Below are 13444 nucleotides of genomic sequence, written 5' to 3'. Positions count from 1 at the left end.
ATTGAGATGACGTATTCCTCAACTGATCTACAGTTTCAATATAATCTCTATCAGAATATCAGCTTATTGTATAAATTAAAAAGCTATTTTTAAAATTCGTATGGAATTGTAAGAGACCCAGCATAGTCAAAAGAATCTTGAAAAAGAAGTAGAAAGTAGGGGACTCATACGTCCTGATTTCAAAACTTACTACAAAGCAACAATAATCAGACCAGTGTGATAAGGATAGACATAGATCAGTGGAATTCAATTGAAAGTCCAGAGATAAACTCATACATCCATGATCAGTTGATTTTTGACAAGGTTGCCAAGACCATTCAATGGAGAAAGAATACTTATTCATACAAAGGGTGCCCAGATAATTGCATAGCCAAGTGTAAAAAAGTGAAGTTAGACTCTTACCTCACATCAGATACAAAACTTAACTCAAAATGTATCAAAGATTAAATGTAAGAGTTAAAACTACTCAACTGTTAAAACATAGGGGGTAAGCATTAATTACTTTGGGTTTAGCAAAGTGTTCTTAGACATGATACCAAATTAGAAGAAACCAAAGGAAAAAAAAAAGGTTAAATGGACTTCACCAAAATTAAACTCTTGTTTTTCAAAAGACATCATCAAAAAAGTGAAAACATCGTATGAGAGAAACTATGGATAAATCATGTATCTGTTAAGGTACTTGTATTCAAAAAATATAAAGAACCCTTACAATTTAATAACAAAAGGATAAATAGCCCTATTAAAAAGTGGGCAAAAGATCTGAATAGACATTTCTCCAAGGAAGAGATGCAAATGGCCAACACACACATGAAAAGATGTTTGATATCATTAGTCATCAGAGAAGAGCAAATCATACCACAATGGGATGTCATTTTACACTAATTGGGATAGCTACGATCAAAAAGTCAGATAATAACAAGTATTGACAAGGATGTGGAAATTTTGGAACCCTCACATACTTCTGTAGGGAATGTAAAATGGTTCAGCTGCTTTAGAAAACAGTCTGGCAGTTCCTCAAAAACTTAAACATAGAGTTACCATATGACCCAGTAATTCCACTCTTAGGTATATATCCAAGAGAAATCTGTACATATGGCCCCATAGAAAGTTATGCTTGAATGATTATAGTAGCATTGTTCACAATAGACAAAAGGTGGAAGCAAACCAAATGTCCATCAATGTGTGGATGAATACAATTCAGTATACCCATAGAATGAAATCTCTCCTGAGGCATAAGCAACATGAAGGAGATAGCACAGACCCGGGGAGTGCAGCCACTCACACCATGAGCCCCCTCAACAAGCCCAAAAGTGAGGTGACTCCAGAGGAGCTTCAGTGGGAGGAAGAAGAGTTTAATATGTGTCCACTGTCTGTTCTCACACAGTCAGGCAAGAAAAACACCCAAGTGCTCATTAGCTGCCACAACAACTAGAAGCTCTGGGGCCACATGAAAGCCTACAGCAGGCACTGCAACATGGTGTTGGAGAATGTGAAGGAGACGTGGACGGAGGTCCCTAGGAGTGCCAAGGCAAGGAGTCCAAGCCAGTCAGCAAGGACAGCTCCATCTCCAAGATGTTCCTGAATGGGGACTCGGGTCATTGTTGTCCTGCAGGACTGCACATCTCTGTCAGAATTCCCTCCCTCATCCTGCAAAGACCTGTCCCTTGCAATGGGAATAATAAATATCTGTGTTTTTTCTAAAAAAAAAAAGAAAGAAATACAACCACACATGATATGATTTCACTCATATGATACGTCCAGGTCAGGTAAATGAACAGAAATAGAAAGTAGATTCGTGATAGCCTAGGCCTGGGGGTGTGTGTGACATGGGATTTGAGAGGGATATGATACCTCAAAAGGCATGGGGTTTATTTTTGAGGTGATAAAAATGTTTTAAAACTGATGTAATGATGGTTGTAAATGGACTAAAAATCATTGAATTATACACTTTGAATATAGGAATGGTATGGTGTATGGATTATATCTCACTAAAAAAAAAGTGAGAAAGCCACTGTTGATCATCCTCAGCCTTATAGATTCACTTCTTGCTATGACCTCAACAGGGGGCCAGTGTTTTGTTTTCTAAACCCCTATTCAGTCCATGGCTGGGCCTCAGAAATTTATTTGCCATTGAGGTTCAAAGTCTTTCTAGTTCAAGGAGCTGGTTTCTGATGACCTGAGAGATACTGATCAAAGTTAGCTGTTTCCTCCTTCCAATACATCTCATTGGCATGGTGGGATTTTTGTCTGTTTTATTTTTTTATTATTTTTTTCTTTATCTTTATCTTGTTATTTTGCTCACTTTTCTTTTCTTTTTTGTTCTTTTTCCCATTTTTCTTTTGTTATTTCTTTCATATTCCTTTTATCATTAGTATTTCTTTAAATTTTTGTCTGCCATTGTATTTAGAATCCATTATAAAGATCAGTTTGTCAAGTAGACCTGGAAATGATTTTCTATTCAAATGATTTGGACCAAACTTATCACCAGCTTTTCCCAATTTTAAGCCCACCTTGGGACACCTTGAGTGCAGGTCCAGCAGTAAGTCCAACAACTTCAGGGGCTTTCTGCTATCTTTGCTGAGGAGGAGACCCATGTTGAGAACTACCGATTCTTCATGACACTCTCCAAGGGTAACTTGGCCAAGGTGAAGTTGGCCTGGCACATCCTGGCTGGGAAAGAGGGAGCCATGATTATCAGCTTCCAGAAAATACCCATGAAGTCAGAATCCTAAAGGCTTTGAATCATCCCAACATGTGTTAAAATATTTGAGGTGATCGAGACTGAGAAAACACTCTACTTCATGGAGTATGCTAGTGGAAGAGAGGTTTGATTACCTAGTGATTCATGGCATATGAAAGGAAAAAAGTCCTTGAGCAAATTACATTAGAAAGTGTCTGCTGTGTAGTACTGCCACTAGAAGTGGATTGTTTATAGAGACTTAAAGGCAGAACACCTGCTCTTGGATGCAGACATGAATATCAAGTGTGTAGACTGACTTCAGCAACAAATTCACCTTTGGCAACAAGCTGGAGCTGTTCCTGTAGACATTCCTCTTTCACTGCTACAGAACTATTCCAAGGCAAATCTTATGATAGACTAGAATTGGAAGTGTGGAACCTGAGGGTTATTTGATAACACAGAGGTCATCTGACCCCTGCCTGCTGATGCTCAGAATCTCAAGAAGCTGTGAGAGCAGGTATGGAGTGGAATATGCCGTATTCCCTTCTACTTGTCCATAAAGTATAAAAACCTGCTCGAGATATTTCTTATTCTCAATCCCACCAAGACAGGCACTTCTGAGAAAATTATGAAAGATCTGTGGATGAACGTAGGTCATGAAGATGAACTAAAGCCTATCTGGAGCTATTGCCTGACTATCATGACCCCTAGAGGACTGAGTTGACGGTGTTAATGGGTTATATAAAGGAAGATATCAAGGATTCACTGATGGAACAGAAATATGAGATGATGATCACTTATCTGTTCCTTGTACACTAGAGATCTGAGCTAGAGGGCTACATCATTTGCAGAAGCCCAGTCTTTAACATTCCTTCCTTATCTCACATGGTACAGTACAGACTTTCTGCCAGCCACAGCCAGTGTGGTTTCAGTGATCATGCCAATCCTGCTATTCCCATCTCCAATTCTGAGAATACTCAGGATAGCCTGAGGAAGACTAGGAATCAGGAGAGAAAGCCGGGAGCACACCCATCACCTCCCTGCCTACCTATTCTGAAGAGGAAGAAGATAACTCCTATTCTATTCATAAATAATGACCTTTCCACCAACACAAATCAAAGCATCAATGCCCTATTTTGGAGGGAATTGGCCAGGCCTCCATCCAGAATGTGGAGACTATGCTAGGGTCTGGGGCCTCCATGGCTTCTGCTTCTGCTGCAGTTGGCTGGATTTGCTCTACCTGCACTAGAAAGCCATGACAGCCTTGGTACAGCTCAGCCAGGCCTCTGGGTAGTGCTCCACAGACACTAACGGTGAGGTGTCTCAGCACAGCCCTGTCAACATGTCCCCGTGGCTTCCCTCTCTGCCCACACATCAGCCACAGTGCTGGAGCCCCAAACAGGAAACTCCTTCCACACCAAGCAGTTCTGATATGTGCATAACCACCAGAATCTGCCCTGTGGGAAGACCCCAGTCTCTCCACAGGGCAATAGTCAGGGCCAGCAGGGGACCACTGGTAGCTGCTTCTGCAAGTTCAATTTCAAGTTGATAGAGACATCTGTGTTTCAGGTTTACCAGAAGGAAACTGAATGAACCTGAAAGCAAAGACCTAGTGGAGATGTTCTAACTTTACATGGTGCGCCCCAGAGGCAATGATAAAAGAATTTCTAGAGGCCTAATGGTGCTCACTCTACGTAAAGTATGAAGATCACAGCCTCCATGGAGTCTGCTGGGACATTGTAAGGTCCTGGACGCAAACAGCTGCAGTACCAGGTAAATGAAAAATACATGCTGCTCAGCATTCACAGCTCCCGGAGCCACAAGGACAATCTGCAGTGAAAGATGGAGGCATGCAAAGAGCCACAGAGATCTCTCAATGGGCTCCACTTACATGGATATCCAGCACTTCCGTGGCCTTCAAAAACTGCCTCTAAAATAACCATGGAGTTAAAGCCATGGAGCCATGAGGGAGACAAGAGGGACAGAGGTAGGGTGGCCCTAGCTGCCAGACCAGCCACTCTGCCCCAGCCTGGGAGAAACTGCAGAGACTGGACTGGTGGTGTGTTTCCCCTGGGCACCCCTCCATCCCCCCCTGACTCTTCCTGTTTTGTTTCTGTTTTTGTTTTTTTCTGTTTTTGTGGGAGTGGGGAGATGGTTCTGTTGAAATCACCTCTCTTCTCTCTCCTTATGTCCCGCTTTTAGCCCCTAATATCTGTTAGGATTTCTTTGAGCCATTCTTTACAATAGACCGCACATTACATGGTAAATTCATTTACATTGTGCCCTCTGGTGCAAAAGGGAAGAAGCATATAGATGTAAAAATCTCTGGGTCAGATGGTTTAAACGGTAATCACTTAAAATCAGGGGTGACTTGAGAAGACAGGAAAGCACTTAGTTGCTTCTACAAAGAAAAATAAATTTCTTTTCTCTGGAATAAATATAAGCCAATAAAGCTCAGCCAAATGACCTCATGAGCATAAATGTTCTCCAGGCAAACATTATAAACTGTTAAGATGAGCATATCTAACCTGTTGCAATAAAGCTGTTCAGTGGTAAGAGCCCCTGGCTTTCATACCTCTAGGACAGATTAAATATTTTATCTTCAAAGGAACAATAATCAGAAAGGGAGAGTAAAGGAATTGACTTTATTTGATATTTGATTTACTTTCCCTGCCATTTCGATGAGTCACCTTTTGGTGTTGATCTTCAATTCAGCTGCTGTTGAAGCACCAGAATCCTGAGTGATGAGGAAAAAAAGAATGGTTTCATTTAGGAGAAGTAAATATTCCAGTAGCTGTGAACTCAGGATTTAAAAATCATTCTAACTTGCTGAAGGCAAACAGACCTAGCATAGAGTCAAGTGAGAAGCAAATGGTAGAAATACCTCCGTGAGTCCAGTCCCAGGGTATATACAATCCGTGGCTCGTCTGTGGCTTGCCTCTTTTTATCTGTTTTGTTCTTCCCACCTCCCCCCACGCTTTCTCCAGGATTCCTTCACCCACTGCCTTTCTAACTCTGCCTCTGTAGACCAAGTGATTCCTTCATTCTCTTCATTCATCTAATAAATATGTCCTTAGAGGCCACTGAATACTGTGCTCATCTGTGAAGATACAATATTTAAAATAATTTATACTAGACAAATGCATAAGCAAATATACTGTGCTGAAGACTATTTTAGGGTTGCTACTGATAGCTCTTAAAACAGAGAATGATATAATTATTTGTGGGTAGAATAACCAATGGATGAGCAGACATATGAGCTGCAAATACATATGGAGCCACATTTTAGGAAGACAGACTGTCATAAATTCAGAGTCTAGAAGGTTCTCTGAGATAGGTAATGGCATGTAATTGGGTATAACATAGTTATGATGTGTGGCAGAAATGGTGGCAGATTATATAGGAAGATAAGTTGAGATCAGATTCTGAAGACCCCTAAAGAGCTTGGTCTTTATCCTGGAGGTGAATCATCAATGAATATGATCAGAAGAAATGTATATTTTAGGATGATCATTCCATATTCAGGATGACGAATATGTATTAAACATTCCAGCTTCTAGATTTATCCACAATATGTAGGAAAAAAAGTTGAGAGCACAGTTTTTGCTAACACATATCAATTACCAAAGTTGTTACTTTTTAAAGGAGGGGCACATTTTTAGTGAAATTACTGGCAGGTAGACTTCTCCCCATGATTCAGTAGGTTATAGGAAAATGAGGTTATTTCTACATATTTTAGAATTAAAGTAGGAGGTAATATGGTGAGTACAGAGACTCCCAAGTGTCTGACTGTCTTTTGATCTTCAACGATTGCCAGTAGACAAAGATACTCAACTACAACCAATACTGAGTGGAAAATAACTGCTTATAGGAGGCATAGTTTAGAATGCCAGTCCAATCTCAGTCCTGTCTTTGGTGAACTTTCCCTCCCATATCCTCTCTATATTTGATACAATAAGGAATCTGTCCCCAAAACCTGGCTGCAGGTTATTGGACCAATGATGGATATATGATCTAAGGACAATTAAGCCATTAAACTGGCCTAATACATCTGTTGTGTAACTTAGTAGAGATCCTCTACTTTGCCACACAAACCAGGATCTGTGGACAACCATCTTTGGTATTACCAGGTAGCTTATTAGAAATGCAAAATCTCAGACTCTAATCAAGACCTCCTGAATCAATATGCATTTTACCAAGATTCCCAGGTGACTCATATTCGTATTACATTTTAAGAAGCACAACTCCGGACCAGTAGGTCTAACTCATGAAAATTTAAGTTAAGAAACACTGAAAATAAGGGAGTTACTATCAGACTAGAAAGAAATACTTATAGAATATAACTGCATTCGTGTTCATAGCCAACTCTGTGACTCCTGCTACTTAAAGTACCTGGAGCTACCCCATGTCTTGACTCTCCCTCTAGTTCCAAGTATTTAGATTCCTTCTGTAATGTTTATGTTCTTAAATTTTTTTTATAAAAGTCAAGTCTTTCATGTAGATATTCATAATAAACTTTCTTTATCTTGGAACCAGCTTGAGGTTCTTTGTTTCTTACCACAAAAGTTGCCAAAAGAAAACACTTCTTACGGTAGCAATCACCAAGGAGTTAACCTGAGCAAATCTCCAGTTCAATCCAGTAACTCTAGTAAGAGCAACAATTTCTCTTGTGCATAAAATTAGCCGCAATTCATTTCCCCCAGCCAGAACTGGTCAGTGAGGAAAAAGCAGATCACTCTCACTTAGAACAAGCATTAATCTCCTTAAACTAGCGAGATTGTATTCCTGGTACAGAAAAGGGACATTTACTCATGACCTGAAAGGCAGAAAGAAGCTGTGTCAAGAGAAAATTGTCCTCCCTTTTTATAGGTAGAATCCACAATCTTTGCTGATTTTTCTCTAGAGAGAAGAGGGAGTCTAATGTAGATTTTCCAATTTTAAATTCCAAAGGTCTGGCTTTTTCCCAAGACCCTTGCCAGGAATATCTGCCTCTTTATCGACAATTCCTCTATCTTTTGTTTCCATAAACTTCTTCAAAGAAAGTAGCATCTACCATGAATAGTCTGTCTTGACCCATCATTGCAAGATATTTGACCTTAAACTAATTACTTAACCTTACTCCTTCTCCATTTCTTTATCTATAATTAGGGTACATAGAAGCCCTGTTATTCCTTCTATGTAATTTTATTCTGTAATCAAATCTAATCAGATCATACACACACACCCCTATATATGTATGTATGTACATGTATATATTATATATTTATATCAGTAATTATATATATATATATATATATATATATACACACACAATTTTCAATGTTAGTCAAATAAATGCATGATATTCCTAAACTTTACTGCAGTATCTTGGAGCTTTTTCAATATTTTTTAGCAGTGGGTTTTTTTGTTTAAAGAAAATATTACATATTAAATAAATAAAAGAACTGGTGGTCTAGTTAAAATAGCTATGTGGTAATGAAGGTATATGATGTTCCAAGAAATTGACTCTTCAAAAATTATAACTAAATGTGGAGTTTCCTGAAAAAGAGTGTGAAAATCAGATTTCTATATAACTGGAGATATCATATAATTATCTCCACAGCTATTTATATAGTGCCTGAACTCTATTATCAGGAACATGTCAGAAGATCTCAGTTTAGCTGGGAGGGAGATTAAAAAAAATAGATGTGATACTATATAGTATTGCTAATTGATTTTCGAATAAGTGCTATTGGAGCACAAAGCTCTTATCAATTATCCCTGCCTAATGAAAGTAAGGGAAACTTTATTTGCCTAATGATGGTTGGGGGGAATAGAAGTGAGGTTATGTTTGACCTAGACCTTTAAGAATTTGTAGGAAATTTTCTGTAATATAAGTGAGCAGAATGCGTGCCAAGCAAGGGAAAACACAGGTAGGTAAAGCCACAGTGGTATGAGTGAGTGCCTTCAAAAACAGCATATAGTCTAAGATTGGAGCTTAGTGTATGAGGGAAGGGAAGACGGTGGAGAAAAGCGAAAAGATATGCTGAGACCAAGTTGTGAAGAGCTTTGACTTTCATGCAGCCCTGTCTTTTGGCAATAAATATTTCATAAAAGAAAACAAAAAGGCCAATTCGTTATTTTGGAAAAATCTCCATGGCAAGAAGAGTTTGCTGGTCATCTCCTTTTGCTCCCGAAGATTCACAAACCATTCTGTCATCCTACTCTCTGTTCTCCAGGAATATGACCTGCATAGATTGCATCAAGGTGCTGTTTTAACCTCTAGCTTCCAGTAAGGATCCATTGTTGGGAGGCACCAGTAGGAGGCGTGAGGGGTAGAAGAGAGGCTCTTGGGCTCTTCTTTGCCTTCAGCTTTTTTCCTGTGGGTCACCACTGGTGAACTCCATCCTTGTGTCAAAGGCCACAGCTCCCAGGATGTGGCTTTCTTTAGGTTCAGGCGATCAGTTCTTCCTTTTCCTTCCATTTATTTATTTATTCTTTATTTACATTAGCATGGACTCAAGCATTTTAATTTTATTCACTGGGGTTATAATCTGCTACTATCATGTATTTTCAAGTAAAATTGTCAGTCTTGGCTATAGACGGTCCTTCAAGCTGGCTCTAAAGTCCTCTTGATGTGTCCTATCATTCCTTGAGCATTTCCTTACTTTGAGGCTCAACACAATATTCTAGGCTCCTCTTGCACGTTTAGTGCCCCAGCTCTAGAACCAGTCATTTCTCCCTGGAGCTCTGGTCCCTCTTAGTGGCTCTAGGTGTGCTCATTTCAGTTGTGGTGCTGCTTCTGGGCCCTCTCAGCAAACAGACCAAGGGAAGGTCTACCAGTTTATCTTGGTAACTGCATTATCTAAACTAACACTAAAAGATTCATTCAGTCTTCTCCTTTTCATGTTTAATTCCCTTCTTGAACCATCAGAAACCTGGCTATCATTATTCTTGTATATATTTATCTGTTTGTCCAATCCCAGAATGTATGGAAATTAGTTTCAGAATTACTAACTCATATTACTGAGAAAAGGGTACTCCCTCAGTCTAGGGAATGATAGTAGGTTTCTGCTGTCACTAGCCCTGGGATAGTGCACCATTTCTTACAGGTTTCCCTAAACTCTGTGACACCTTTGCTAACAGTCTTTTTATTAGACAGTCTTTGAGTAACCAGTTGACTCTGCCATCTACTGGGGCTATAACTGAAAGAATGTATAAGAGAGCGGTTACTTCTTTTTTTTTTTTAAGATTTTATTTATTTATTTCACAGAGAGAAAGACAGCCAGCGAGAGAGGGAACACAAGCAGGAGGAGTGGGAGAGGAGGAAGCAGGCTCACAGCAGAGCAGCCTGATGTGGGGCTCGATCCCATAACGCTGGGATCACGCCCTGAGCCAAAGGCAGACGCTTAACCGCTGTGCCACCCAGGCGCCCCGAGAGTGGTTACTTCTAAGGGGATTAGAATATGTTGCAAAAGTCAATCTTCCCTGTCTTTTGTCTCTTTGCAGGCAATGAGAACTTTGTGTCAGCAACAATGGATTAATCCAGTTCTTAAATTAAACAGGAACACAACTGGGGCACCTGGGTGGCTCAGTTGGTTGAGCATCTGCCTTCGGCTCAGATCATGATCCCAGGGTCCTGGGATCGAGACCCACGTCAGGCTCTCTGCTAAGGGGAGCCTGCTTCTCCCTCTTGCTCTCCCTGTCCCTCTCCCTCTCCCTCTGTTGCTCCCCCTGCTTGTCCTCTCTCTCTCCCTCTCAAATAAAGAAATAAAATCTCAAAAAAAAAAAAAAAACAGGAACAAAACTATAGTAAGCTAGGCAAGAAGAGCATTGTATTATGAGATGTATGTAGATAGAGATCTAGGCAAAGCGGGTCAAAAACGTATTTGATACATTCCAATCAAATAAATACATAATGTATTAGACCAGCTGGTTATTCCCACTCTGATTAATAACATTCTGTTATTCTGGCTTCTCTCCTTGTATCTAATCTGGGGACTACTTGCCAATTACTACACAGCTGGCAAGACACATGAAGGAACATAGAACATTTCTTCAAAAAAACCATGTCATAAGGTGGTATGAAGAAATGTTGGGCTAGGGGCACCTGGGTGGCAAAGTCATTTGAGCATCCGACTCTTGATTTGGCTCAGGTCACGATATCAGAGTCTTGAGATCAAGCCCCACGAGGGTATCCAAGCTCAGTGGGGAGTCTGCTTGAGATTCTCTCTCTCCCTTTGACCCCCTCCCCACCCCCGTTCTCTCGCACGCACGTTCTCTTTCTAAAAAATCTTTTTTTTTTTTTTTTAAGAAATATCGGGCTGGAAAACCTAAAATTCTCTAGTAACTACTTGAATGTGTACATTTACTGTTTTGTGTGCTTATAGACGTTTCTGGACAGAAGAGAATCAGAGCTGGGATCCTAAGACTGAGAAAAATATAGCTAGTTCTGTAATTGCAGTTTTTATTAACTATGACAGGATTTTTCTCATATTACATTTTGCAATAAATAAAAATAATATATTAATCATGGTACTGGGAGACATGGAATTCCTGAGCACTACAGCTAAGAATTTAAATAAGTACAAATGTTCTGAAGAGAAATGTGGTTATTTACATTGTATTTGTGTAAATTGTTTACATTATTTGGTTCAGAAGCAAGCTCTTCCCATTAATTCTAAAGAAATGGTGAGAAATGACCAACAAGAGTTGTGTTAAAACATTTTTATTACATCATTACTTTTAATAATTAAATCTTGAAAGCTTGTGAAAACGTTCAGCATTGGTAGATTTACTAAATCTACTTTGACGAAGATTTTATGGTTATACTTTGGTCCAATAAATAATGGTGGACAATTATAGCATATTAACGGAAAAAAACAGAACATAAAATGGAAATTCAACTATTAACTCAGATTAAGAATATTAAGAATTATAGACACAATTCATTAGAGTTTGAAAAGTATTATTATAAATGTAAATGAACATAAATTGGTCAGTTTGGGAAGATGCTGGTGAACCAAGTTATTGTTTTGAAAAAGCAGGTAATTAATTGGAAAAAATAAAAATTGTCTACATTTTTCTAATAAAAAAATACATCAATAGATAACCAAGTAGGAGTTGAGGGGAAATTTTTATTTATAGAAGCATTCCAGGTAATACAAGAAGAATAGTAGAACTGGATTATTGCCGTTTTTGTCACACTTAAGGAACTAATGGATATAAGCATTATTTTTCATTAGCTGCTAGCATCACATAAATAGAGATAACTTGACATTATATATGCCTTGATAGGGGAATATAATACATAATACTATCTATGAATATGAAATACTTTTCTCCTCTCAAAACATTAAAACTGAGTCAGGTCAAACCTCTAGACCTGTTAATTTAGAATAAACACAGATGAAGAGGAACATACTGAGTAACTCCTTGATGATAGAATCACTTTTCAATCTCTACAGTAAAATTTTAAAAAAAATTTCCAAAAGAATGGGAAGTTTGGAAAGAAGCACCTGTAGATTAAAAGAGATATAAGAACACTATTAACCAAGTGATAAGTGCTATTTTTTTTATTAGATTCTGATTCAAACTATTACAGAAAGGATTTGAGTCAATAGGACAAATTAACTGGATATTTGATGAAATAAGGGGCTCTTTAATTTTTAGTTGAACATTGGTCTGGAGAATATGTTTAAAAAGTTCTTATCTTGGGGTGCCCGGGTGGCTCAGTTGGTTAAGCGTCTGACTCTTGATTTCAGGATCCTGGGATCAAGCCCTGCATAAGACTCCTTGTTCAGCAGAGAGTCTGCTTGTCCCCCTCTCCTTCCTCCCCTCCCCCTGCTCACACACACTCTCTCTCCCTCTGTTAAGTAAATAAATCTTAAAAAAAAAAAAGATAAGAGTTGTTATCTTTTACTAAAATAAGTCCAGATAAAATATCATGATATCTGGAATTAGCTTCAAAATCACTTAATAGAAAAATAAATAGGGGTATAAAAGAAACAAAATTGGCCAGAGCTAATTATTATAAAACTGGGTGGTGGGTGCATGGATGTATATTAGATTAGAAGATCTAATTTTGTATATAACTGGAATTTTCTATAATAAGATATAAAAATAAATAACTATGTAAGGAGAATATAATGTGGAGTAGAGGCAGTGAAAGAAGAAAAAACACCTTATGTTTTTCTCAAAGTAAACAAAAATTTCTTTTTTGTTATTTACATGTTTAAAAAAAAAGTCTTCCTTTTGCCTTACTCTGGAATATCCAGCTGTTAAAATTTCAGTTGCATTTGCTTTCCTGCCATTCCTCTATCAGAAGTCAAGGCAAACCAAGAAACTCAGAAAAATTATCATTGTATTTGTCATGACCAGTTCCAAATATCAAGAAGTCTGTTGCCTTGTATCAGATTTTCTAACTGGGTAGTGTTGATATACAGAGAGTCCATCAATGTTACAATAATAAAATTTTAACCAACTAATTTATCGAATTTTCATATAGTTTTTCTTTGTAAGAAGTTTTCAGTTGATTCTCTTGAATTGCTAAGGTACATATCAATAGCATCTGCAGTAATGAAAACTTTCCCTTTTCCTGTATTTGTATTTTTCATTTTTTGCATTTATCTGCTTGAAATGGTGATCAATGTGAAATATTGGTGAAGACAATAGCCATTCTTGTTTGTTCTTTCAAACTGGTTTTTAGTATGAAAGACTACATAATTTATTATTTTTAATAATATTTAATATTATAAAAAATAATTTTAATAATAACTTTAAGAC

At 38.2% G+C, this 13444-nt stretch overlaps 1 pseudogene; it reads left to right on the top strand.

Annotated features, from left to right (window-relative positions):
- The first annotated feature begins 1168 nt into the window (after positions 1-1168).
- Positions 1169-3865, top strand: LOC105239101 (annotated as a pseudogene).
- The last annotated feature ends 9579 nt before the right edge of the window (positions 3866-13444 follow it).

The sequence above is a fragment of the Ailuropoda melanoleuca genome, chromosome 6, assembly GCF_002007445.2.
Source record: "Ailuropoda melanoleuca isolate Jingjing chromosome 6, ASM200744v2, whole genome shotgun sequence".
NCBI lineage: Eukaryota > Metazoa > Chordata > Mammalia > Carnivora > Ursidae > Ailuropoda > Ailuropoda melanoleuca.
This window is presented reverse-complemented; position numbering and strand designations above follow the sequence as displayed.